Here is a 6,237-nt window from a genome sequence, read left to right on the forward strand (position 1 = left end):
GAAACACCTTAGGAGAGCAACAAAAATCAGATGGAGGAAGGGCATGGGAAACACCTTAGGAGAGCATCAATGATTAGATGGAGGAAGGGCAATGTCACTGGGCGTGGATATTTTGGTAATTTGTACATGGGTATGAATTTGGACCATGTTCTTCCTTTTTACTAAAAAGGATTTTTGTTTGTATGGGTAAATAATTTCGAGGGTTTATATGATCAAAGCATAAATTATATCTAGATTTGAGGATTTAATGTTTTTGATAAGGGCAAGGTCATTGGGCGTGGATATTTTGGTAATTTGTACATGGGTATGAATTTGGACTATGTTCTTCCTTTTTGCTAAAGAGGATTTTTGTTCTTATGGGTAAATAATTTCGAGGGCTAATATGATCAAAGCATAAATTTTATCTAGAGTTGAGGGTTTAATGATTATGATATTTTGGTAATTTGTACATGCGTATGAATTTGGACTCGGTTCTTCCTTTTTACTAAAGAGGCTTTTTGTTTGTATGGGTAAATAATTTGGAGGGTTTATATGATCAAAACATAAATTTTATCTAGAGTTGAGGGTTTAATGATTTTGATAAGGGCAAAGTCATTGGGCGTGGATATTTTGATAATTTGTACTTGGGTATGAAATTGTACTCTGTTGTTCCTTTTTACTAAAGAGGATTTTTGTTCTTATGGGTAAATAATTTTGAGGGTTTATATGATGAAAGCATAAATTTTATCTAAAGTTGAGGGTTTAATGATTACGATAGTTTGGTAATTTGTACATGGGTATGAATTTGGACTATGTTCTTCCTTTTTACTAAAGAGGATTTTTGTTCTTATGGGTAAGTAATTTTGAGGGTTTATGTGATCAAATCATAAATTTTATCTAGAGTTGAGAGTTTAATGATTATGATGTAGATATTGATTGCGGCCAACAAGTCATCAAAAGGCAATGCATAAGCAAGAATTTTTCATGTCCTTATTGTACAAAGGGTTTAATGATTATGATAATGCAAGTCTTGATTGAGGCCAACAATTCATCAAAATACAATGGAAAAGTAATAATTTTGCATGTCATTATTGTACAGATCAGTTCGATCCTCCCTAACCTTTCTAGGGTCAAAATGCATGAAATTTTATTTTTTCTTTTCACCTTTTTTAGTGGTTGATTATTTGTGTAATGGACTCTACCATGCCCAAATTAAAAGGGCTCACGTGATGCAAGGAAAAATTCTAGTAGGATGCAAATGCTAGACCTTCCTCAAACTTTGTTACATGAAATTAAAATTTCTTGTAATCATGAACATAAAATATTTTATGTTTCATCCTTAGATTCTGATCTCAATGGCTACATTTTTAAACCATGTTACTATATTTTAATTAGAATATACTTAGATCCATTAAACCTTACAAATCTCCAAATCTTAGGTTAATTTCAGCTAAAAAGAAGGAAACTAAACGAATTTTGCAATTTAGATTCAATTCTTACAGACAATGATTAAATTGGAAGAACTCAATGGTCTGATAACTTTTACCCACCCATCAATTTTGAGAACCTTTGGTATTATTCTGAACCTAATTAACATAGAGAGTAGAAGAAGAAGAGGAGCCTGGATGAGGTGGACCCTGACCTGCTTAATACTTTTCAAAAGTTGGGCATGCCTTTGACTAGAAGAAGAGATTGACCAACATTGTCGTAGTTGTTGTTTTTGACAGTGTTTTCATTGCTACCATGCATAGGTAGACTCTATGGGTAGTTGAGGTTATCTTTTGTTCGTTATAAGAGGTAATTCAGGAGTATCTTTATCTAGTTAGGAAGTAGCTTGGTAGGGTTGTTGCTCCTGTTGATAACTATTATGCTGCATTGTATTTTTATTTTTTTACTGATATCTCCTTCTATTAAATCTCCAAGCACACTATGTCACCCATGGAAACATCCACTTATTTCAAGATGAATGAGATGGAGACCAATCATTTGAGAGGACTCTTATTTTTGTAGATGAGAGATGTTATGTGAGGCGAGAGGAGTTATGTAACATATATTGAAGGATGAACTGTACCATTTTATGACACTAATCATCTCCATGCCACAGTAGTGGATCTCTATTGCACTGAGGGAGCAATGATAAAGTATTCCACTGTAAAGAATTGGTATGTCGAGGACGAGGAATGTAGATGTGGGATTTATAATTTTATTATGAAAAGAGGTTTGTGCGATGGAGACAAATCAAGGATTTCATGGACCTGAGTAGAGACTGGTTCAACAATCACCTGGAAATACTCAAGCATTGTTTTGAAAGGAAATGATGCAATTGGAGAGTTCTATTATGTTGCCTTGAAAAATAACTATCAATAGGGGGGACAAAGATGATCCATATAGGGAAGAATTGCAGGAGTAGGATTGTTTCTAAAATTATATCTATAGGCAAGTCAAGGGACTACTATAGAGGATTAGTGCAGGTGCAACCAAATTATCATAATGCAAGGAATTTTTCATAGTGTGATTTGATGCTCATCGGTGACCATGAAGCTGTAAATACTTATCGTTACATTTAGGTACAATTGAGTTGCATTCTAAAGTCTCTAATTTCATTTATTAATAGTCCTTCTTGTGTCCTTGTCTCTCTTAATTTAATTATGGTAGGATTGGAATGGGTTAAAAAATCAAGCATATCATTGAGTCAAATAGACACCCACATGTCACTACATGTCATTGTGCATACTCTTTGTTTTTTATACAATTAGAAGTGAGCAATATGATGTGCGCACACACAAAAAATCATAGCATGCATGATGAATCCGCCTCCAATTCCATTTTGTATGGTGACATTTTATTTTCTTTGTTTATATAGGTCATCTAGCCACATAGTGGCCACTATCGAATGTTGAGGTATATGTCATATAAGTATTTTATAGTCTACTTTATTTTTATATTCAAATATTCATCGTCTTTCATGTCTTATACTCTGCATTGTATCTTCTGTCATTTTCAGGAGAGGAACTCAATATTGATGGTAAGAAGCAATAATTGAAGAAAGAGGAGAACAATAACACTGGAGTGACAAATGCAAAATGAGAGAGACAACAGAATCTGTATAGTGATACCCTTAGAGCCAATATCTTATAAGACACACTGATAGAGACTCGTGGTCAAGCCTTCAGAGTTGGTGAATTTACTTGCAATTCTTTGGCAACACAGTGATAATGTCTTGAAATGATGAAACAATATTTCATGTGTAAATTATAGCCCAACCCATATTAAGTTGGAAACTCATATTGTAATACTTGATATTTTATATAATAAAATTTATATCATTGAAGTTATTTTTATTTTCACTTGATATTATTTAGTCTTGTAATTAACATATGTAACTTTGTGTTATCATATTAGATAAACATGCACATTGTATGACATTTTCTTAAAATTTAGTCACAAAATCATACTAATTAATTTATGGTGATTAATAATAAACACATAAAATCAATCTAAAACTACTAAATTAGTAGTTTATATTAATTAATGATGAACATGAATAAAATGAATATATGACTAAATTAGTCGTTTATAATGATTATGAATGAAATTAAATGAAATGAATAGAAACTACTAAATCAATTGTTTATATAATGAATATGAAAATACCAAAAAAAGATAAATGACTACTGTAAATGATAAATTTTTTATTATTAAATGATGACTAAATTTTGCATATATATGACTATTAGTAGCTAATTTACAACATCTTATAACACGACTAAAATTTAGTCATATTTCTTTGGTCATTAATTGGTTTTAAATGATGACTAAAATTTGCATATATATGACTATTAGTAGCTAATTTACAGTATCTTATAACACGACCAATGTTTTGGTCATATTTCTTTGGTCATTAATTGGTTTTCTCGAGGATTCATATAGTAATATATTTTGTTATATATTTGGTCATTAATTGCGACAATTAATGACTAAACCAATGAAAAATTAATGACCAAATTAATGACTAAATATACTACTAGATGATAAAATTGAGGAAAGCAATTAATGACTAAGCTAAAAATGACTAAAATTTGGTCGCGTTATAAGATACTGTAAATTAGCTACTATTGGTCACCGACTGAAAAATGATCGTTTATATGCAAATTTTAGTAATTTTTTTAGTAACTAATTAGTCATTTTGTACTAGTGATTTCAACAGTTTCCAGCAGATCAATTTGTCATAACAATAATAAAGATTCAAGCCTTTTCATCAATAAAGAGAACACAGAAGTAGATCCAAATTCCTTTATTTACATACTCCATGATCCGACAACATCAGAATCCACACTCTTCAACAACCACAACTCATGTACATTGAAGGTAAGTGAAGGTATGTGGTTTTCTAAGTTTTAGTCATGCAATTACTTAAAATGCTAAAATTGTAATTTTGGAAAATTCCTCATTTACGCTCCCTTTCTCATATTGTCATAAACTGAAAAACACCTTTAGTTGGGGGGAAGTGACATCAATTCATATTCACATTTCATACATCATCACACATTTTCATTTCACTCCAACTCGCATATTCTTTCCAGTCAACTATTCTTGTAGTATGATTCCAAAAGATTATATGCTTTGCAAATTATCAATTCATTGATAAGATATTATAGGACTTGAAAAAAAATCTAAATTTTTTCATAAAATTTGATGCAACAAAGAAAATAAAGAATTGTTACACAAGAACCATTGCTCAAAAAAAGAAAGAATCGGTTCTCACACAAGAACCAACCATAAAAAATATATGTTGCAATCAAATATATTACACTTTGCAAAAAGAAAAAATATAGTCAAGCAAAGTTTGGAAAGAATCTGTACAAGTCAAAGCTCATAAAGAAGCAAAGCAGTTCAAAGAAAAAGATCAACTCATGGACAAGTGAATCAATGCAATAGTTGCATGAGGACATGCAACAACTTCAGTTAGGGGATATGTTGAGTCTCAAAATTGTCTTCCACATTCATCCATATTTCCATCCTTTCATAAACCATTTAGCCCTCATTTCATAACTATCTAGCCTAAAACGCTACATCAAGTAACCATCTTCATGATTATATGGGTTAGGATCCTTGTTTTCCAAAGTTATTTATTTCATGTATTTAAAGTGAATTTATGATTAAAAATAGGAAATTAACATGGATTCATATATCTATATATGTCTTATGAGTTTTGTGACATGTGTAGGCTTATTTGGAGGTTCTAGAAGGGTCTTACTTGGCCTCCCAAGATCAATTTCGAATTTCAACTCAAGAGGTGGGCCATATTCCAAGGAGAAGGATCTTGAAGATATTGATGTGTCATAGGTTTTGTATGTAGCATTTAGGGATAAGTTGAGACAAGTATGGATCTAGTAGATATTTAAGGGATCTACATTTATTGAGTAGATATCCATAATTCGTGTATAAATAGGAGGAGCATCCTTCAAAGGAAGATAATAGTTGTCATTTTATTCGTTAGCATTACATTTATGATTGTTCATTCAGCATGAATAATATCATTTTCTCCAAATCATGAGTTATGAGCATTGTTTGATTCTTAAGATGTGATAGTTGTTCTTGTGTGCTCATTGAGGAATGGAAGGATCCCCATCAACCACAACCTGCATACAACTGTAACATAGTTTGATTCATGTTATTTCCTTTCATGAAAGTGTGCTTTACTTTCTATAAGTGTGATTTTCTTTTTGTAAGTTTGATTTACTTTCTTACATTTGATTTAATTGTCATTAAACTGCTTTCTTACTAGCTATCTTTAGTTTGTTTGCTTGACAACTAAATCACTAGTTGATATTTTACTATTTTCTGGATTAATTGACTGCTTTCTAGATTATCATAGTTTGCTTCTTATAGTTGTTCATAGTTTTTTTTTGTTTTTGAATAGTTTAGAAAGTCCATGGCGTTAATTCATTCATTTTAGCTTTAGAATTTTATATAGTTTTATTGCATGAGATTTCTTTTGCAATTTTCTTTAGTTATATTTGTAATATGTATTTCTTTCTTCTTTCCATCCTAAACAAATTTTTACAATAGTTTCATCTCAGGTCCCATATTTTTTGGGTTTTCTTCTAAGCTTAAAAACCCTGAGTTGACATATTAAAATGACAAGGATTTGCATTACGTTAAATCACCTACATGATATCTTCTTTATTGTTTGATTTTATTTGAATGTTTATTTGATTTTTCTTTGTATTAGAACTATGAAACCGAAAATACTTG

This window comes from Pinus tabuliformis, chromosome 1_2 (assembly GCF_031772625.1).
Source record: "Pinus tabuliformis cultivar Carrire ecotype Pingquan chromosome 1_2, CPIR1, whole genome shotgun sequence".
In the NCBI taxonomy this organism is placed as follows: Eukaryota; Viridiplantae; Streptophyta; class Pinopsida; order Pinales; family Pinaceae; genus Pinus; species Pinus tabuliformis.